Source organism: Zootoca vivipara, chromosome 7, assembly GCF_963506605.1.
Source record: "Zootoca vivipara chromosome 7, rZooViv1.1, whole genome shotgun sequence".
NCBI lineage: Eukaryota > Metazoa > Chordata > Lepidosauria > Squamata > Lacertidae > Zootoca > Zootoca vivipara.
The window spans coordinates 73,165,813-73,189,303 of NC_083282.1; positions in this window are offsets into that span (position 1 = coordinate 73,165,813).

Sequence of the window (23,491 nt, forward strand, 5' to 3'; positions counted from 1 at the left end):
TCTACAGTAATAGGCATGAAAGCTAAAGAGATACTGGCTATGTAGCAGAGTATACGGCAAAGTGGCATGGATTATTTTCACCACTAAGGTGGAGAATGGTTTCTTTGCTGTTAGAAGAGGTGGGTGGGTAAAATAAAACCAAATTGTGCAGGAAGGTTCGTGAGACAATGAGTTTTTGTCTATGTTTGGATACAACTGGATGCCATTTTGAATCAAGATGGCAGAGTGGAGCATTCAAATTTTAACCACTTATTTCAAAACATCACTGTTTTGTTTTTTGTTTTGGTTCCCAAGTTGTCAGTAATAAATATTTAACTTTTAAAGAATGTTTTAGATTAGAACGATCAGAATGCTCCTTCCTACATATGTTGCTTCTCTGCTGTTGTGTATTTGTCCACTTTTCAGCATTTTTATTGTAAGAGGCCATGTGAGGACTCGCCTCCCCAGAGGTGTGAAAGAAATATATTTAAATAAATAAATAAATACCTGAAACATACTTTTCTGGGAGTAACCCTCACTGAACACTGGTGGGCCTCACTTTTGAGAAGGCATGCATGGGGTTTAAAACTAGATTAAAATACTGCTTAGCTTTTGGAGACTCATACTGTAACTTTCTCTAAGTCTACTCATCCCCTGCTCCTTTTTGTGCTCTCCTGTTTCTGTCTCCCCAGCCCAGTTCAAGTATCATAAAGGGTTAAGCACAAGGACTCTGGACCAGGCATATCTGTTATGTTATGTTATGTTATGTTTTATGTTGTGTTGTTGTTATGTTATGTTATGTTATGTTGTTATGTTATGTTATGTTATGTTATGTTATGTTATGTTATGTTATGTTATGTTATGTTATGTTATGTTATGTTATGCCATACCACTGCCCTTTTGCCTTGCTCTTAGGCACATGTGAATGGTAAGCCGCATTCCTCTCTCGTTAACCCCATTAATCTTTGGCCTGTGCCAGTCATAGAAGAACTAACTCCTGTGCACACCTGTCCAACTATAATGGCCCGCCATTATCATTTCCCACCCCTCTCTGTGATTGATGGCTATTATATGCATAATGACCTCCAGCTTTTCTTTCGCCCCCCTTTTGTTAGGATTTGCTAAAGCAACCTGCAAATTAATTTAATATCCTCTTTTGGTTGGTAGCTATGAAACTGGGGCTCGGAGCTGATGGTGCGTAAACCATTTGTGGCATGTATTTAATCTCCGGACAATGGATAGAGATGTTAGTGCATGCTACACTAAGTTCTATTTACGCTGGCTATTAAGTGCAGTCAAGCTGAAGGCAATCGGAGCACATTACAGGGCCTAATGGGAGAGGAAGCTAAACAACAGTACATTAAAGACTGAAAATGAATTAAGAGGGAAACATGGTAGAGAAAGCAGACAAGTAAAGGGTTTTGTCTATAGACAACTCTTATTGACAAGACAAATATTCATAGACTTCAAGTTCCCCACTCTAATTTTGATACTGGATACCACTCTGGGGTGATGGTCGGGATGCCCATTTTCATACAGGTGCAAAATGAGTGATATTTTCGTAAAGCAAGATCAGTGCAGTCCCTGAAGCATCTTGCTTAGAAGAACTCAACATCGACATAGGACTTAGATAAGTCCTCGCCCCCTTTGTTGGGGTACCAACTATAGGTGGTCTCTGTACTCTTTTGGCTGTTAAGGAATATTTGGTGCAGGAACAATAGAAAGTGTGACCATTATGAAGGCATTCTCATCCCGTTACAGCGCTTGGTCACACTTGATTCCAATCATGCTCACTGACCTCCATCTTCAGTGGAGAAACCTATGTGATCTGGGTTCTGAACTGTAGTGAGTCCAGCAGACTTCCTGTTTCTGACATTTGCCCTCCAACACACGGAAGGGGAAAACAGGAATACAATGGAAGTTGGTGGTGGTGGTGGTGGGGAAACCAAGCATGGCCCTGCTCCCCTCCCCAATGCAATTAAACAGAATGCCTTAATTGGAAGGTTGTGTTCTCTCTCACCCCCCCACACCTCCTGGTCATTCACGTCTTGCACCTGTTGTTGGAAAATATCATCCTAAAAGCAGCATCAGTAGTAAGTTGAAGTGGGAACCAATGTTGTTGGTTCCATTGTTGTTGTACTGGGGAAACCATTTTGAGGACACCCAGTAAGGGAGACAATGTTTACATTTATTGTACCTGAGTTTTCAGTGGAGGTGGACGTCTTAGGATGCCATCATTGAAATCCTTTGCTGTGACCTGCTAAATTTGTCCATGTGCCTTGAAAACCCTGAGATGGTGAAGCGGTAAAGCAATTATATGACCCACTGCATTTTGAGCAGATTTTTGGTGTGAATCAACCCAAAGCCCCATTCCTATTCAATGGGACTGACTTTCAAATATGGATACGGCTTGAGCAACAAGGTTCAAAGCACACATTGTACCAGGTATTTATCATTTGTTTTGCATCTCAAGTTTCTTCTTTCCTCTCAAGTTAAAACGTAAAGGCCAGGCGATTCTTGCTTAACTACTATTTATTATGCAGTACTTCATATTGGCACTCTATTCTTATGATTTCTTGGCATCCCCCCCCCAAAAAAGCCCAATGCAGCTCCTTGTATATCTCAGTAGCTTCTGCAGGTTCCCTGTAATTGAAATATTATCCTTATATGACAAATAATAAGGTGCCCATTGGGGATTTCTCAACCAAACAACAAGCTTTTAAAAACATGAAAACCCAGTGTTTGCTTTAAAAATAATAATCAGCAATACAACATTTCTCTCTGGAATTTTGCAAACTGCTCTTAGGCACAGTTCTACCTGTGCACGACAGAGATTAGTCATATAGACAAGTAGAACAGAATTGCTGAAATGGGTTATTCTCAAAGTCTGGAGGCATGACTTCTTCAAAATTGGTTGGGAGGAGCAAGGGTTGGTTCACTTTAAGTCTTATTTTCCACCCAGAAAGACTGTTGAAAAATGCTTGCGTTGCAATGAACTTTGTGGCAGGGCACACTGAGCTTAGTTAGTCTGCTTGTAGGGAATATCTTCATTAGAGATGATGGCAAAGTTATCTGGGTGCAGGCTCAGAAACAAACTCTAAGGGTTCATAAAAGCCTTAAGGGGAGAGGGAGTATTCTTCTCAGATTAGAATCCAAGCCAGTTAACAATTCCTTAGTCTCAATCAGCCCTCTCTGGGCTCCTCCAGAGATGACATTTTTATTGAGCATTCCATCCTGATTTGCTTGCACAAATCTTATGCAGAGGTTCGATTGTTTCCGGTCTTTACTGAGCATTCATTCCGATTTGTTTGTGGGGAGCTTAAATGGCAAAGTGCATATATCTTGCCTTTCTCCTGATTTGCTTAAGGGGTATTTATATGCCTTCCCCAATTAAAATGAACCCTCAGCAGTTACTGAGGAATATAAGAAGCTACACTCAGCTTTTTGGAAATGCAAGGAAAATAGATTAATAAACTCAATGTAGGGTGGGGGGCAGCACAGTATACACTGAGGATTTTATGTCAGTGGGAGCTGTGCTTTTCCAGGGATCCTGCATGGAGAAAACCCTCCATGCATACAGTTGATATGTGTGGTTGCTCTTTCAGAACTTGGAATGAACACATAGGATCATCACAAATACACACACACACACACACACACACACACACACACCATTCGCGTAACGTTTTTGAACAAGGCTCATGCATCTAACACTTTGCCTTAATATTTCCTAACTTGATTTGTGGTTTATTCTCCTCTAAATCTTTCCTAGCTAACGTAAAGGCACCTTACGTGTTCAGAGAACTAATCAGCGAAACCTCTCTTCAATGCTCCTCTTCTGTTGACCAGGAGGACGTGACATTTGCTTCTAATAAATTAACAAGGCTACATTGTAACCATTCAAAGGTCCATTCTGTTCATTTTCTGGTAGCTCCAACCTACAAGCTCCCTGTTCACCTCCAAATCCCCAACAGCCTCTTCAATTAACAGCAAATCAGTAAATAAAAGCAAACCTGCCAGGTGGAACAGGGCAAAGATTCCAACATGGACAAAATTAACCAATTATCCACTTGGAGCAAATGGCACTCAGGCTATGTGTGAGGGCATGCTGAGAACACTGATTAAAGAATTGGGTTGTTGTTTTTTTGTAGCTCTTTCTTTTCTTTTTCAAATGTCTTTTTTATGAACAGATCATGAGATCTTCTTGGACAAAATAATGATGGTTCTTGATGCAAAGGAAACATGGCAGAGCATTATAGTATTTTCTATGTATCTGCATATTGTGAAACAAAGGGACTACCTAAGTGATATGCTGCTGTTACCAGAGCCGTAACTAGGTGATCTTGCACCCCTGGCAGAACCATCCAGATTGCGCCCCCTAACCACGGACAAATTAGCTCTTCTTTCTGCCTCTCCTCCAACCCCCACCTCCACCCCCACCCATTCAATTCACCCTCTATTTAAAGCCATTTCTTATGAGGCAATAATTGATATTTATATTTACGGACATATTTTTAGCTGATTTTGTGCCCCCCCCCCCACTGCCTGCGCCCCTGGCGAGGGCCCACCTCACCACCCCCTAGCTACAGCCCTGGCTGTAACAGGGATGCTGATCCTGTGGTCAGATGGTGCTGGACAGCAACTGCTATCATTCCTGACCATTAGCCATGCTGGCTGGGGCTGATGGGTTTTGCTCCCCAATAGCTTCTGCAGAGCCATAGGTTCCCCACCATTGCTATAAAGACATAGGGTATTGGACTAAGTCAGGCACCCCCAAACTGCGGCCCTCCAGATGTTTTGGCCTACAACTCCCATGATCCCTAGCTAACAGGACCAGTGGTTGGGGAAGATGGGAATTTTAGTCCAAAACATCTGGAGGGCCGAAGTTTAGGGGTGCCTGGACTAAGTCATACTCGGAGAAAATCCATTCAAATCAATGAAATTAAGTTAATCAGGTGGCAGAGGTAACGATGTGGTCCTCTCCCTCTCAGAACTATTGTTGAACCATGGGAGAAGAGCCATGAGTAACAAGGACAACTCTTCATTTAGAACCAGCTCTAATGGACTCTAATATGTTGTCTTTTACATTCTATGACAAAGTACAAGTACTACCCTTACGAACATTTTGGAAGAGATAGATGTAGAAAAATGGAGAGATGCAATGAGGTTGAGGGAACATTCTTTCATATGTGGTGGACCTGTAAAAGGGTAAAAGTATTGGAAAATAATCCATAATGAAAAAAAAAGTTTAAAAGTACTTTAAAAACAAACAAAGAATTTTTGTTTTGCATCTCAAGTTTCTTCTTGTTAGGGATAATTCAGACGGAAATTCCCAGGTGTCAAAAAATGTTACTTATGTATGCCACTACTGTGGCCCGTGTTTTGTTAGCCCAAAAATAGAAAACAAGGGAGGTTCCAACTAAAGAAGAATGGCAACTTAAGCTGATGGAATATGTGCAGCTTGTGGACTTAACATATAGAATAAAAGAACAAGAAGAACATGTGTTTATAGAAGATTGGAAAATGCTTACTGAATATATGGGGGGAAATTGTCATTTGAAAACACTGACAGCATTAAGATAAATTCAACAGTATAAATAAGTTTTGTAATAATGTATTAATGTACATTATGTAAAAATGGAACACTGAATGGTTTAGTTTATATAGAATATGCAGGGATTTATGATATGCAAAATGAACTATTGAATGAGAAGGGAAGTCATGTTTAAATGAATATTCTAAATTGTAAAAGAGAAGATTTAATAAAAATGAGAGAGAGAACAATTCTTTTCTATCTATATTTATTCTTCATATAGAGCCCCTTAGCAAGACCAGACTATTTGTAACCCAATATTCATAGGACCAAACTAGAATTTTAAGCTCATTTCCCCACTTTGCAACATCATCATATTATAGATTTCCCACCCCTACTCTCCACTATTGCAGGTAGTTGTTGGGAATCGCAAAAGGGGGAGAGCACTGTTGCACTCTGGTTCTGTTTCCAGGCTTCCCATCCGCATCTGGTTGGTGGCTACTGTGTCAAGAAGATGCTGGATTAAATGGGCCTTTGGCTTGACTCGGCAGAGTTTATCTCATGTTCTTATTGAATGACTATTGTTGATGAAGGCTATGAAATACAAAGAAATAGCGTAGGTTGAAAGCACTTAAACTGAACACAAGGTTACTGTCTGAAGGCACATGAAGCCATGGCCTTGCAAAAGCTAAGCAGTTCTGAGTTGGCATAGCTGCCAAGTTTTCCCTTTTCTCGTGAGGAAGCCTATTCAGCATAAGGGATAATCCCTTAAAAAAAGGGATAACTTGGCAGCTATGTGAGTCGGGTCAGTGTGGGTGGGTGACCACCTGGGAACCACACATGCATATAAGGGGGGGGGACTAAACAGTCTCCAGCCACACCCCAAGTATGGATATATATAAAAGCTGTTATTTAAAACAAGAAATGACAGTTCCTGGTTTCCTCCTTGTAGCTGCCCTGGAAAAGAAGAGGGGCTTGGGAAGCATGCACAAGCCTAGTGCACATAGGGCTAAATTTGTGTTATCTCTAAAAAGGGCTAGTGTCTAGCTAGTGCAATAAAATGTATTTATCTGGCTTTTTCATTGTTTCACCAGGGACTAGACTCTGATCTTCATCTAGATTGCAAGCAGCTGCCCTATATTGGGCCTTGTTGCCAAATGAATGGCATAGACTCCATGACCTGGCTGACAAAAACTACACCACTTGCTTCACTCTCCTCTGCAGAGATTTGTAAGATGACACATCGTATACACGTGTGAGCCTTTCTGAAGGAATGCAAACATGTCGTTTGGGGCCTCTGCAGAGAATTCCACCCTAAGAAGCTGATGAAGGAATTGCCCAAGTAGTCCAACACAAGATACCTTGTTCCCTTAGAAGGCTGGGTATTCTTACAAGCACATCAAAGGTTTCGTTTAAAATTTGCCTAATACGAGTATCTCTAAACACCTATCATCTTTGGCATGGTTCCGGTATGAAATGTTTTTGCATAAAGCTGGCTACTGTTTTCCCCCCCATTTTTGGTAGGATTGGTTTGTCATCATTGCCTATTGTATGGCTGTAGATCTAATTAGCTATCCTTTTGTTGCATAAATCAATCCTCACCGTATCATTTTCCATCTATTTGCATGCATGTACATGTGCATGTCCAAAATAATTTACTGAGGAAATATATAGCATTTATATTGGCTTTACATTGCACTGTAGCTAAGGTAGCCATGTGTCCTACTTTAGACATCAGAGGACAGCCATCAATTGAATCACCAATCTCTATCAGGAATACTGTATAGCATACAGGCTTTGTAGCCAGCCTTCTAGCTCAATGTGGATGTATGACTAAATGCAGGGATAGATAAAGTACAGCCCTCTCAATTTTCTTGGATTCTCATTGCCCTACCTAGCATGGGCAATGGTTGGGGGCAATGTCATATTTGTCCTAATGTACACTTCAGAATAGTGTATAAGTCAAGAGAAGTTGACCAATGTTGTTGTGACTCTGGGAGATATTAAAACAACAGCCAAATACTTATTTTTCATGCTAGCAACAAAGATATTTGGATGACGAATATGAACTCACCTTTGCTCATGCATTTCCATAACTTGAGTCTAATAAAGTCTCTCTGGAAAGCCTTCTGAAAAAGGTTTTTTTAAAAAAATAATAAAGAAAGAAAAGAACAGACTGAAACTGTATGTGATTTTAGCCTAATTGGAATAAAATGTAAGGCCCAAATCTTGGTTCTCATCGGCATTGAGACACTTGTGTACAATCACGCTATGCAAAATAGCAGAAGCCTGAATTCATAATTGGACGTTCCAAAATGTAATTATGAAAGATGAAATGCTCCTTTCAATGAGAAGGCCGTAAATAGAATAATTAATTTTGTGTTTGCTTGAACAATTCTGTATTATGGACCTTACACTGGAACTGAAATTAATTAAGTGCACCAGGATTTATGGAGGAGGTGAAGAGAGAGAGAGGAAAAAAAGAATTAATCTGAAGTAAAAGATAGATGACTTTGTGAGTGTAATGATGCGTTAGTCTGGGGTATTCTTTAACAAATTTAGTAGGCATGTTCTGGGTACAAACAGCATTCACTGACAGAATTATCTCAACTAATGCAGCTGCTGGACTCGGAGCAAATTGAGATTGCAGATGAATACTTCAGATATTAAAGTGATTAGCTCTATATTCTGGTGACTCTTTTTAAGGAAATTATCCCTAGATATATTGTATTATTTTAATTATGCTGGTATCGAAAAGAATCCAGTAAGAGAGAAAGTTCCAATCAAGGATCCATTGAACTAGGTAATAAAGAAAACAATACTGAGATTCCATCACACTTTAGCATGAAACAGAGCTCAAGATGGAGTATGCAGATAGAGGCAGCCTTGGTTCTAGTGGTTCTAACATATTTCAGCAAAGTAAAAGATTTGCCTTCTGGGACACAGTTGGGAGGGAGCACACCCAGTCCTCATCATAGATAATAGGGTCACCAGGATCAAATTTAGCGCCTAGCCCAGTAGTTTCCCCTAAAACTCATTTTGAAATTCTATTTCCATGTGACCACATCTGTACTCAACACCTGCCCATGAGAGGCTTCGCCCCAACTGACAGAGATCATGCAGGAGGATGCAAAATTTGGCGCCCCAGCCTTGTGTCTTCCATGCTACATAATAGTTGTGGAGGCTCCTGCAATGACTCTGGGGCTCCATGCCCAGTGCAACCAAACTAATTGTGCTCCCTTAAATCCACCACACCAGAAGACTTTAATAGTTCTTCCCGTCCCAAAGTGACCAATGACCAGCCTGAGTGAATGATGCCAGTCCACACCCTGAAAATACTTCACTGCCATGGAAATAATTGGAAGCGTCAGAGCTTAATGTTAGAACATGCATGCAGAAGGTCTTGAATTCAGCAACTTCAGGTTGGGTAGGAACAGTGCTTTTTTTTAAAAAAAAAGTTTAGGGGTGCTCTCATTTTCCTACTCGTATTGAAATAATGCCCCTCAATAAGGCCAAACGTAGATTCACAAAATGTTTAGGGGTATGCGTATCCCTCCTCCCAGAAAAAAAAAGCACTGGGTAGGAAGATTCCAGTCAGAAGCCCCAGAATGCTACTGCCAGTTGGACAAGGCCATACTGGGAAAGATGGGCCATTGGTCTGACTCAATATAAGCCTGCTTCTTGTGTTCCTCTATTCCTTACATTCCAAGACTGTTACATCTGCCAGACCTCAAATCCCATCTCGCTTATCCCAGTTGACAAAGGCTCTTTATGATCTCGGACAACAAGGTCTCCAGGTCCCCCAACTGACATTCTTTTGGCCACACAGATACAGCTTAGTGGCAGAGCATCTGTTTTGCATTCACAATGCCCCAGGTTCAATCCCCGATGTCTCCAATTAAGACTGGGAAAGACCCAAAACAATTCTTCCATTCCTTGACAACAAACGCAGAGATGACATTTTCCCTTCACCAGCAGTAAGGCTGTTGGAGTAATGGCTGGCTATTTTTACTCACTTCCAAGAGGCATCACAGAAACATTTTATTATCCTTGAAGGAAAAAAGAAGGGGACAGGGAAGAGGTTGTGTCTAGTGCTGGATGGAAGGCTGCTTACCTTAAGTAACCTGAAATAGCCTGTAAAAATCAGAGTAAAGTGTGGGGTAGCTAAAATTGTGCCCTCCAGGTGTTGCTGCACTGCAGCACCCATCAGCTCCAGCCAGTGTGGTCAATGGTCAGTGATGTGAGTTGCATCCTCAGTATCTGGATGGCACCATGTTGGATGCAACTGCCCATTTATAAGGAGCCACTTGAAATATTAATCATAGTTCAGTGGCAGAGCATCTGTTTTGCCCACAGAAGGTCTCAGGTCCAGCCCTTAGCATCTTCAGGAATGCCCCTTATTGAAACATTGGGGAGCCATTGTCAGTAATGAGAGCCAGCATGGTGTAGTGGTTAAGAGTGGTAGACTCGTAATCTGGTGAACTGGGTTCCCGTCCCCACTCCTCCTCCACATGCAGCTGCTTCTTTGAAGTCTCTCAGCCTCACTCACCTCACAGAGTGTTTGTTGTGGGGGAGGAAGGGAAAGGAGATTGTTAGCCGCTTTGAGACTCCTTAAGGCAGGCATCCCCAAACTGCTGCCCTCCAGATGTTTTGGCCTACAGCTCCCATGATCCCTAGCTAACAGGACCAGTGGTCAGGGATGATGGGAACTGTAGTCCAAAACATCTGGAGGGCTGAAGTTTGGGGATGCCTGCCTACAGGGGAGTGAAAAGCGGGATTTCAAGTCCATCCTCCTCCTCTTCCTCCTCTTCCTCCTCCTCCTCTTCTTCTTCTTCTTCTTCTTCTGACCCAGTAATGGACCAGTGTCTGGCTCAAAAGCAGCTTATTATGCAACTGAATCTATGGCTATCTGTATGCAATGAATATGTCCTTCCATTTATCTATAACCTTTCCCAGCCTAGTACAGGTGGAACTTTTGTAACCGGGTTCAGCTTTTGCAGCCATGCATGTGCATCCACACATACTGAATAGGTGTCGCTTTTGTTTCCAGAATGCATGGGTGTCATCTAAAACTGTGCTTGCAGCAGGTTTTTCTTTTTTTATATATAAATATTTTTATTGATTTTATACCACAATACAAGAAAAGAAAAAAGGGAAAAAAGGAAAAATATTTTTAAAAAAACCAAAGAAATGGGGGGGAAAATACACTCTCCAATATCAAATCTTATTTCTTAACACTGCGGAATTCCTCGCATCACCCTCTTGAGTTCATTTTTGATAACTAAATTTTGCAGTTTCCAAATATCTTAATTTTACATCATATCTTATAATTGAAAACTTAATTCTTAAACATTTATCCTTGCAAAAATCTTTCTCATTTTAATTCCATCTCCTATATTACATCATGAAATATCCATATAATATCCATACAAAAATATCCATACATCATTTTCTATATCTTTTTTTTATGTTATCCCATCTTTAGAAATAATTCAACCCCCCTTCCCTTGGAATCGATGTCTCCAGAGATTTCAGCTAGCTCCTTAAAACTTTTCAGGTTCAGACCGTCTTTAATAAAACGTCTTTAATTCAATAAAAATTAAGCCAATATTCCACCTTCACCCCACTCTTACTCTGTCCCAGTCCAACCCTTGCTCAACCCTCTTCCTCCACTGCTGCATTCCCAACTCTTTATCTTCAATCCCCTTTTCTTTCTGTCCCCAACCTGCATCCTTCCCCCCATCTCTCACTGGGGTGGCAACCTTTCTAATTTTCCCTTTTTAGGGGGCTTTTGAGTCAAAACCAATTCCTGTTCCTCCCCTCCCACCGGTGGAACAGTAATTTCCCTCTCTTCTTCCTCTTCTTCTTCTTCTTCTTCTTCTTCTTCTTCTTCTTCTTCTTCTTCTTCTTCTTTCTTTCTTTCTTTCTTTCTTTCTTTCTTTCTTTCTTTTCTTCTTCTTCTTCCTTATATTTTCCAAAGTTCAAATCTACTAATTCAAAGTTCATTTCTGTTGGTTCAGCAATCTTCTCTTCTAGAGTTGTTGTTTTTCCATTAGGGTTGAGCATCTCCTCTTTCATTTCCATTTCCCCCAAAAAATTAAGTCCCAAAGTATATTTTCCTCCTCAAGATCCAGAACCTTCTCCTCCATCCTGTTATTGTTCTCCATTTCCATGAGTGTGACAGAGCCGGAAATGGTGTTGTTGTTGTCTTTATTTTCAAAACTTAAAAGGATAAAGTCACGTCCAAACTGGTTCCAACTTCTATTTCTTTAATCTTCCTCCTAATATTCAATCTTAAATTCAATACTGAGCAGCCTTCAAAAAAAATTTTTTAACTTTTATTGTGTCCTCTTTCCCCTGTCGGTAGCTCTCAGTCTCTAATAAGCAAGCACATTCCTTTCTATTGTGACGACATAATGGCGGCTAGCCGATCCTTCCTTTGACCCGACTCCAATTTCTAGAGGGGTTTCCTCTTGTCAAAACACAGTCCTTTGCAGAGATCCAAACACAGTTCAACTCTCCCCCTTACTCTGCTTTGGGGAAAGATTTTAAAGCCAATTTTTGGGCATTTCACAACTTTACTGCATCATCCAGCACTCAAATGGGGAGACCGACTTCCCTTTTAAGTCTCATCCCATAGCCAATTTCTAAGTCCGATTCATAAATTTTTCACTTACTCAGTCCAAATCTCTTCTTTTTAAATGGAAGAATCCTCCACTTACAGGCTGTCGGCTCGGAGCTTCGCTCTGTGGAGGTAGCATTGGGCTCAAAATGGCTCCCGCGACTTCCACTTCGTCGGCTCTCGGGACTCCAGGGAGCTTACCGGGCAGCGGACGAATCGCTCCGGGGCACTGCTGAGCAATCCACACCCCCGGAACACTCGATCTGGGGGGTTTTGGGGAGCCGTGTCGCTCCCACGGAATCCCCCCCTCCTCCACGCAGCCAGAAACCTCGGAGCTCGAGGTTTCTGCGCTGCTCAGTCGGTGTGGCAGGTTTTTCTATGCACTTGTATTGCTATTGAAATTTCCTTTTGTTTAGCCAAACAAAATGCTAAATATGGCTAAATATGAACTATAGCCAGCTTCCAATTTTCAACAAGAGTTCCACTTTCCACTTGCTGGGTTATAGCTGTTTAAGTGACACATTATATTGTTTGCAAGGATTCTTCAATTGCTCTTTTGCTTCATTTAGCTTGTAGTACCATTCAGCCAAATTGATCTATAAAAGGTGTACTTAAAATCAAAATTATCCTGGGATTCACAAGTGTTGGGTGCTAGAAAGCAGCCCTTTATTTCCCATGGTCCTCCAAACACATTTCTACCTCCTGCATTGCAGCAGACTGAATCAGGAGGAAAGGCTTGCAACATCTGTTCATTCCATTCACTTCTGAAGTCCTCTCAGTCTCTTAAGACACTTGATTCAGGCTGTCAAAACGCATACTTCTCTATGGTGTGTACGATTTGGACATTTAGACATCTGTCATCAAGAGGTGTGACGGATGGTTTCATTAACACAAAAAGTCAAAGAGTGTGACAGAGAAAGTATTTTCTAAGCCATACCAAAAAAAAAAAATCTCATACTTTCTTCCTGTCCTCTACTGTATTGTAGAAGAGACTGAACATTCCACAATATGGCCTGCGTCACAATGCTTTTTTATGAATCTGAAATACAGTAACATTTGAAATACTGTGTATTTCCCATCTCAGGATGGAATTTGTACAGCTGGAGAGGGTGCAGGAGAAGGAATATATTTATTTATTTATTTAGAAAAGTTTTTAATTGCTTTGTATTCGGAAGAATCTCAAAGCGATGTACAGAACATAGGGGGAAGAAATACAGTGGAACAGAATGTTGGAACATTGTACAATGTAGAGGTCTAATACCATATGAAAGTATATCAAAACCATGTACAAAACCAGTACGAAAAAATAAATACAGTATACAATATGGAAATAAACAGAGGATAAAGGAATCTCAAAACAATATAAAAAGTATAGGTTAAGTGCAATACAAAATAAATCAAAACGATATATCAAACAGAATTCACACACGAAGAGGAGACTGGGCCTTTGGGAACTTTTTAATTTAGAGGGAGGAAATGAACATATTCTAAGCCTTCTGCAGGCATTCTGATTACCATAAGAAGATAAGAGGCCTGCTAAATCAGGCCAAAGACCCATCCAGTCCTACCTCTTGTTCCCATAGTGACCAACTAGATGCCCAAGGGATGCCTGCAAGGAGGACCTGAGCGCAAGAGGACTCTCTTCATTTGTGATTCCCAGAAAGGTAGGAGGAAAGTGCTTTTCACCCAACCAACAATTAACTTATGGGTTCAATGCCACAATATGTCTCACACTCGGATGGCTTGAAAAGGGATTTAGAGAGTGGCTACTAGACATGATAGCTAAATGTACCAGTAACCCTCTTGAGTATCAGCTGCTGGAGGAGACGGGCAACATCAGGAGAGGTCTCAAAAACTGCCGTATACTAAATCAGGCCATCTAGCTCAGTACTGACTACCAGGGGCGGAACAAGCGGGGTGGTATGCCCCGGGCACCGCCCTGCAGGGGGTGTCACTTGGGGCCACGCCCCCACCCCGCGATCAGCTCCTCCAAAGCCGCGCGCTTCGCTCCAGCTACAAACTCCAGGTAAAAGCGGGCTTTTTACCTGGAGTTTTGTAGCTGGAGGCGCGCAGCTTTGGAGACACAGGAGAGCGGTGATACCCCGCCACATAACAACTCATGTGCAGCATCCCGCCGCACTGAGCGGGCTTTTCACCTGGAGTTTGTAGCTGGGGTGAGGCATGCAGCTTTGGAGGCGCAGGGGGCGGCGATACCCTGCCACGTAACGACGAATGCATCGTTACATAGCGACACCGTGCCCACCCGGGTGCATGGCAATTTGCCACCCCAGGTGTCGTGGCAGCTCACTACGCCCCTGCTGACTACATTTACTGGAAGCAGCACCCTAGGGTTTCAGAAAAGGAGTATTTCCCAGCTTTGTCTGGAGATACCAGTGACCAAGCCCTGGACCTTCTCCATGCAAAGCTTGTGCTATCGCTGAAGTATGGATATTGCATATATGCCCAGCCTTGTGGGTTTCCTGCAAGCATCTGGTTGTGTACAGATTGGAACAGGATGCTGGACTCTATGGAGCCTTGGTCTGATCCAGCATTATGTTCTTATGTTACCCATTCGCTACAGAGCAATTGCACATTAGCTACATCCATGCTTTTCTCCTTTGCAGACTTTAGGGCACAGACACACCCCAGGAGCCACAAAGAACCGTTTTCATGATACATTGACCACCAAAAGGAAACAAGCTATGGGTGCCGGTACTTATTTCAGAGTAAGCTTTTGCTGGGAAACAACCCATATATTTTCCAAACTTATACATAAGAGAGTTAAATATTTTTTTAAAAAAAAAAATGTATAACCTGCCTTTCAGTGTAATATTATTCCAATGCTGTTTACATGTTAAAATTCAAAGGTGTAGTATTACTTTAAAAATGCCAAGCTCCCCTGCAAAGCATGTTGTAATACAGACCAGTAGCTTCACAGTACCACCAATTTATGGATAATAAGTGAAGAAGAAGAAAACTTTAAAAGCTAATTGGAGCATGTATCGTTGTAGATACATTTCCATGCTAAAAAGATCCTCTGCAAACTTGTAGGGGTAGCCAACATGGGGCTGTCCAGAGAGTGATTGACTACAACTCTCATAATATTTATTTATTTATTTATTTATTTATTTATTTATTAAATTGGTATGCTGCCCTTCATCCTAGAGAAGACAAAAGCAAAAGCAACACTTCTGAGAAACGTACAATGATATTTTTTCAAAGAAACACTGTGGTCATGGCAGCATAACACATAAACATCCGTAATTTCAGAATAATCCACCAGAGTGATAGATAACTGTACTTTTGCAGTTGATTGGAAGAGAGCAGCCCTCTCAAAGCCCACAGTATCACTTCATTAAATAAATTACCCATGTTAATCAGTTAACTCTATGAGGTGAGGCATGGCTCAGATTCTTGAATCTCATTCACATTGCTATTAAAAGAAATCCAGTCTATGGGAACCAAAATTTAATATGGCAGCTTAAATCTCAGGGGCTGAAGCTTTAGTCTTGTAATAATTTCTTTAAATGAAAAAAAAAACGTTTCTGATTAAGACATCTTTTAAAAAAACATTAATTTGCAAGCATAAAATGTTGAAATGACTTACATAGATTTTCTCTGATAATTTAGTATCACATTTAAGGTAATGGATAGGGAGAAGGATGGATTGTATTGTGGGTGGGGGTGGGAGCGCACGTCTGATGAAATTGCAAACTGGGAGACTAGAGCCCCAATGCTTCGTGATATCACCAAGGGCCCTAGATTAATTCATGGAACAATCTATCTTTGGGCATTCATTATTTTAACAGCTTGCACTTGGGCACCATTACACGTCGTGTTTAACCAAGCTTGGTCAATGTTTATGTTCATGTAGGGCCCAATCCTGCACCTGCTCCTACGCTGTACTATGAAGTCAGGGAACAAATTCCATCCATAAGGACATAAGAAGAGCCTGCTGGATCAGGACGATGACCCATCTAAATCCAGCATCCTGTTGTCACGGTGGCCAACCAAATGCCCTTAGGGAACCCACAAGCAGGATTTCAGCAGAAAAAGCACTCTCCCCTCCTGTGGTTTCCATCAACTGGTATTCAGAAGCATTAGTGCAGGGGTCAGCAAACTTTTTCAGCAGGGGGCTGGTCCACTGTCCCTCAGACCTTGTGGGGGGCCGGACTATATTTGTGTGTGTGTGTGTGTGTGTGTGTGTGTGTGTGTGTGTGTGTGTGGAATGAACGAATTCCTATGCCCCACAAATAACCCAGAGGTGCATTTTAAATAAAAGGACACATTCTACTCATGTCAAAACATTCCCAGACTGTCCACGGGCCAGATTTAGAAGGCGATTTTGCTGGATCTGGCCCCCGGGCCCTAATTTGCCTACCCATGCATTAGTGCCTCCAACTGTGGAGGCACAGCAGAGCCAACAGACACCCTCAGCAAAGTGTCTCAAGCTGGCTCCGGTCTCCATATAGCAAGGGAACATCTAACACAGAGTTCCATAACAGTGTTCAATTGTTGTTGTTTTTTATTACAACTCTTTGGGTACTATGTATAGGGAAGGAATCCAAGAACCATTGCCCTTAATGATTCTTTAATCTTACTCCCTTCGCATAATGCCGATGGACGCGATAAGCACTCTCCTCAGGCACAGCCAATAGTTGCCTGGTGTCAACAGAAAAGAGTCAAAATTACCTCCAGTCTCCTTTAGGTCATCGCTCTTTTTGACACGCACAGCCTTGTTGACTGTGGTTGGATTCTATGTGTGACTCACGTCAAGCAGGATTTGGCACTAAGTCTTGAAATTTCACAGCCCATTACAGAGCAATACTGTGCAGAGGCTCTAAGCTCCATTCAGTTCTTTCATTAGGGACTGTGAACATGATTCTCTCCAGCTGGAGAAGCAGGTATGTCTCATCACTCAAGAAAATTAGGAATTGGATATCGCCTCGCTGATATATAACATATTGTCATGATTAGCAGTCGCACATGGGGAGTTCTGGAAAGTATGAATGGGCCTAATACATCAGTTTGAGAATGCCAGTATGAGAAAATGCACCATACAGTCTATCAGGGCGTGCCACTCCTAACTATTTATTTCTTCGATGGTCATTTGGGGAAGGAAGGCTACTAACGTCATTTCATTATAGTGTTATCACTTGAGAGTGCACCCACTAGTGATGAAACACATTGGGAAAACTCTGCTGGATTGGAAAGTCCATCTAGTTCATCTCCAAAACAGTGGCCTCTGGGAAACATACAAGCAGGATGTGAAGGCAGTTGCTTGGGCATAGAATAATTCTCTCATTCTTCACTGCAGCAACCCTCTGGGGGAGATGGTTTAAGTCCCAGCAGTGAGTCCCAGACAATGAGCTGGGAGTAGCTTCCAGTCCATGTCCGTGCCCAATTCAAAGTGCAGGTTTTAATCTTTTAAGCTTGGAGGCGCATCACCTGAAGACTTGTCTTTGCCCATCCTTGCCTGCCTGGACCTTGAGATCTTCTTTGGATGCCCTTCTCCAGCTAATGAAGTGAGGTGGGTGGCTAAACGGGAAAGGGTCTTTTTGGCGATGGCACAACGCTTATGGAATGCCCTCCTCATAAAGATTGGCTGGGTGTCTGAAGGTGGTTGTTTAAGGCACCAGGTAAAGCATTTCTTGTTCTCTCAGGCTGTTTGATTACAATCTATTGGGTGCTTCAGTTTTTGCACCAATTTCTTCCTTTCTGCCATGTATGGCTTTGAATGCTCTGTTTAATCAATCAATCAATCCACTGTGTTCTGTGCAGCTTTTAGTTGGTTTCATAGCTGCCAAGTTATCCCTTTTTTAAAGGGATTTTCCCTTATGCTGAATAGGCTTCCTCGCGAGAAAAGGGAAAACTTGGCAGCTATGGTTGGTTTGTTGCTGTGCTTTTTGCTATTTGCTTCATGATTGCTTGATTGACTGACTGACTGATTTAAGTATTTAAATATTTTAGTGTGAATTGCATTTTAGTTTTCTTTAGTAATTTTTTAAGAGGGAATCACATTTAATTTAAACTTGACACTGCCTAATTATTTCTACTACTTTCCAAAATTCTGGCTTAGCACTGAGGCTGCAATCCTCTGAACACTTATTTTGCAGTAAGCCCCTCTGAATGAATCGACAGTGCTGTGCATCACACAACTAGCCGGGCTGTTATCTATATGGCCAGACTCTGCCCTGTTGAAAAGGCAAGATAACCCACAGCACAGTCATGGTCCCAATCTCTCATGTTACGAGGCCAGCGTTATAATTAATGTAAGCTCCCCTAACTTTTTAATGAACCCAATTTTCATATTGTCCACTTATACATACAGTTAAGAAATTACTCTGACAGTGATAAAAAAATGTTAATTTTTCTTTCCAGATGCTTGTAAAACAGCCTTAACATATGTCCGCTGTTTAATTAACAGAGCGGCTGGATGGTGGAGAGAAGCCAAGCTAATAATTTAAAGAAGCCTTCTCCTACCCTTGATTTGAATCCCAAAACACATCCATCATGTGCATTTCAGAAACTGGAAAAGATTTAATTTTCTGAACTTTCAAGAAAACATCATAAAACAAGTCATATAGAAACCTGGAGCCAGGGCAAATGCTCAAAAACAAAAAGAGAACGGCTTGAGAACTTGCTAACAGAATTAATTTTGTTAATGAAAAGTGGGGGAGAGGCTCAGTTGGAGGGTTTGGAGTAGCTTGCTTTTATTGTCATTAATGTCTGAATAACCATTGCATGCTGTTTGCAAAACTTCATTCATTTGCTCTTTCTCCTTAATCCAAGCTGTTTCCTTCTGTCTGTTGTTGTGATCAGACTGTGGTCGTAGCTGGCTGTACCCAAAGCCATAGCACCGAGGTAGAGTGCATGGGTTACACGTAAAAGATCTCAGATTCTTTACCCAGCATCTCCAGTAATAAACAAACAAGCAAACAACTAAATAAACAAACCAACAATATCAAGCTATGCCTGAGAACCTAGGGTGAAATGTATTGCATTTCTATTGAAATCATAGTAATTGCTTCTATGTGTGTGCGTGCAAACCATATACAAATTCATGTCCCAATTGATCTCTTGTTTTTCGCAGGGCCGTCTTACCCATAGAGGCTAGACATTCTTTTAGACATATCCTGAAAACTGTATTGTTTAGACAGGCCTTTGCAATATGATCTCTCTTTTTTTCATTTTACCCAAACAGAATTTGCTGGTTTTCTATTGATATTTTTACTGATGCTATTATAATCTTGTATAATCCTTGCTATGCTTTTATAAAAGTGTGGATTTTAAATACTTCAATAAATGAATACATAGCTACCTACCAACCTGCAGATGACTATTTTCCCTCTCTCCACCAAGCAGATCTACAAATCGTCTCAACAAACAGCGTTCATCCCAAATGGTGAAACTTCCTGTTGCCTACCCCACAAGCAATTGAAGTTGTCGTCTGCTGCCATCATTCAGTATTGTCACATGTAGAAAAGTACGCTATGCCAGAGGGCAATAGAATTCCCACCTGAAATTTAGAACAGAAAAGAAGGAAGCAAGTGTTGGCCCAAAACAGTATATAGTATATAGCAGCGGTGGCAAACCTATGGCACGTGTGCCAGAGTGGGCACGCGGAGCCCTCACTGCTGGCACACGCACCATCAGCCCATCCACACAGGGTCCCCCCCCCATTTGTGCTCCCGCTCCTCCCCATGCTACTGCGTGCATCCACTGCTTAAACCCAGAACTGGAACTTCTTTTTTTTGCTGGTAGCTGGTGATTGGTCTGTTTTTCAATTGGCAGTGGTTGCTTCTGATTGGGCGTAACAGCATTCGTTATTTGACCCTTGTGATTTTTTTCCTGCACTTTTTTCAGTGCTAGTTTCCAGCTCCCCTCTCCAGCCAGGCCTTGCCCATTCCCTTCTGTTGCCCCCCAGCTCCAATCCTCCGCAGGCCCCTCACCTCCCATGGGCCTGACCTGCCTGGGCTAGGAGGGCACCTGCGCCCGCCGCCTCCCTGCATGCCTGGCCCAACCCAGCCTTACCTACCCCTTAGCTGCGGCAATGTTGCCAGAAGGAGGAAGGAAGATGGGGAAGATCACGCCGGGATCGCAGGCGGGGAGCAGGCAGGCAGGCAGCCGCGGCTGTTGGGCTGGCTGGCTGGGGTGGGGGCTCTCCCTCTCCTCCTGGCCGCCGCTGCTCACCAGACCTCAGGGCTGCTCCGTCCTCCCCATTGCAGCAGCCTGAGAGAGAGCCAACTCAAAACCTTGGGGAGCCAAAGCTCAAAAACTTTCGGCACTTTGCCGTTTGGGCACTTGGTCTCTAAAAGGTTTTTCACCACTGCTACCGTGTTTCTCCGAAAATAAGACACCGTCTTACATTTATTTTTCCTCAAAAAACAACAACACTATGGCTTATTTTCAGGGGATGTCTTATTTTTTTATTAAGTATGGTACAGTTTAATCTACAAGGTTAAACTGCCTATCATTATGGCTTATTTCAGGGGTCCCCAGACTTACCGCGCAGTGGGCCGGTGCCCGCCGCACCGACCGCGCGGCGGGCCGGAGGGCAGGGGACTGTGCGCCCGTGCGCATGCGCACACGCACACGGGCGGGGGGAAATCGCCGAAAATCGCTTGTGCGCATGCGTATGGGCCTCCCCCGACCCGGAAGTGCATCGGAAATGACCTCTTCTGGGTCGGGAGAGGCCCATACGCATGCACACAAAGGATTTTCGGCGATTTTTTGCCGATTTTTAAGATCGTCGCCGCGCCGCGCACCGTAAGAGCGGGCGGCGGCAGCGGGCGGCGGGGGGCGTCACGGGCCGGATTGGGAGGCCGATTGGGCCGCATCCGGCCCGGGGGCCGTAGTTTGGGGACCCCTGGCTTATTTTCAGGATATGGCTTATATTACTTGAATGCTTAAAAATCCTGCTATGGCTTATTTTATGGCTACGTCTTATTTTCGGAGAAACAGGGTATATAGCAAGCGTTCAGATTAAATAAGCAAACCTCCTAGCTCCACCACTTATAATCCAGGAGGACTAGAAGTGGGGCCTAGGAAAAATCATACAATTAAGGAATCACGATAGCAAGGATAATTTATTTCCGAGAGATTAATCTTCCATTATCTCTGAGTGGCTGGGTTGGCATTTTGGCTGTGACCGGGTGGCAACTCTGCTCACGGCTAAGTCACCAGTGTCAACAAACCTTTTAATGTGCTACCCATCCTTTCCCTCGCAAGGCAGCCCAGCACCCACCCTTCCCTTCTGCAGCCTGTAGGCTCGGCAAATGTATGTACATTTGAGAAAAAGAAAACTGCTATCAGCATTGCGGTTAGTTCACTAAAGGTACAAAAGCATGACAAATATATGTAATTTGTAAATTGGCCCATCTTTTACAATAATTTAGAGACACTCGTTAGCGGCAATAGAAACCCAACAATTACTGATGTTTAAGGTTTGCATTGTTGCTCTGTGAATATTTCATGCATAAATGAACTTCCCCTGGACCAACTGCTGTTTCTGATGAGGCACTCTGAGGCTTTATTGCCAAATACTCAGCAGGACTCCACCAATGAGCCACATAACGGATGAAGCATCGCCTCCAATGCTTAAATAATGCAGGGTAGCTGCGGTTTGTAGACTGGTGGCCCGCTTTATTTACATATCAATTGAGCAGACGAAGTGAATATGAAGAAATATGAACAGGAAAGGACATTGCACTTTTAATATTTCATACTGCAAAGCACCCTGCAGAAGCCAGATCCCTAATCTTAGGTTTTTGCTGAACCTCCTATCTGTTTATATGCACAAGGCTGGGAAATTATGCGCATGCATGAGCTCAGCAAAACCCTTCCCCAAAGCCAGGGTAATGTATACACATTTCCCCATTCCTAGGTGCTTTGTCACCACTAATAAAAACAAACTGCGCAGGACTTCTTGTCTGAAGCTGCATTTTATTAACGAATGGAAACAAATTCCTTTCCTATGATCACAGAGAGGAGTGGGAGGACTCTTGTTGAGCATGCTGGGATATGTAGTCTTGATTGTCTGTAACTGACATATGGGCAGGGCAGTATGGTTAAAATAAAAGTAGGGGGAGCAAATAAAATGGAAATGCCTAATTGATCCCCACAAACAGGGCAGAGCACAAGCTGTAGAGGTGGCAAAATAGTGGAAATATGGCTTGCAATGCAACATGTGCATTCCTGCTCAGAAGTAAGTCCCACTGAGCAAGGTGCCAAAGGATACGAGGTACACAACATACATTGCAAGGATTTCCTTTCTCCCAAGGAATCCTGGGCCCTGTAGTTTTTTTAGTGTGCTGGGAAGTGTAGCTCTGTGAGGGGGACAAACTAAAGTTCAAAAGATTTGAACATAATGTGTTTGTTTCGAGACTCACAATGTGATAATCCTGATCCATGTAGTGACTAGTACATTATAGTGGAGAGGACACAGCAGAGAATGGAATCAACCACCAAGAAAAGGGTGTTTTGATGGCACTGCCATGCCAATGTGATAGGGCAGTGTTCAGCTCTGCTGTACTGAGGTTGCAGCCCTGTGGACACTTAGCTGGGAGTAAGACCCATGGATAACCATTGAGTCTCTCTTCTGAGTAAACATGCAGAGGGCCAGACTGATAAGGTTCTCAGAGCAGAATTTCTCCAGATAGCTGGAGGGAAGGCATGATGTGAAGAAGAAAAATAGCAGATGGGAGTGGGTGCTTAACCCTTTACCCACCCACTGAGAAGGAAACATGACACGATCACGATAAACCTATAAGGAACATGTTGTTTCAACATTCCTCTTCCAGCAAGCTTCCTAAATGCAGATCTTTATCCCAATAGGTGAACTGATTTTATTTGTGTCCTGTTGTGGGGTGGTTGTGTGGGTGTGGGTGTTTTAACGTGTGTCCGTGTGCGTGAGAGAGTATAATATATTTGTTTTCATATATGCAGTTGTTTAAATAGATTTTATATATGTTTTTTTTTCTGTGTTCTTATTATATTGTAGATCCGTTTGGGATGCCTCATGGGAAGCAATTGATAAATGAAATGGACGTCGATGGAAGAGTGTTGTTGGATCAGAGCAAATGCCTATTTAGTTGATAATTCTGTTACCCCACATCAATAGTGTAGCAGATGACTATGGGAAATCCACAAGTAGGACATGAAAACAATAGCACTCATCCACTGGGGATCCCCAACACCTAGTGCTTCAGAAGCATGCTGTTTCCGATCCTGGAGGTAATATACAGCCATGGTGGGTAGAAGCCACTGGTAGTCTCCTCCATGGTGGGTAGAAGCCACTGGTAGTCTCCTCCACGAATTTGTCTCATTTCCTTTTCAGGCCAGCAGAAAAGGACAGT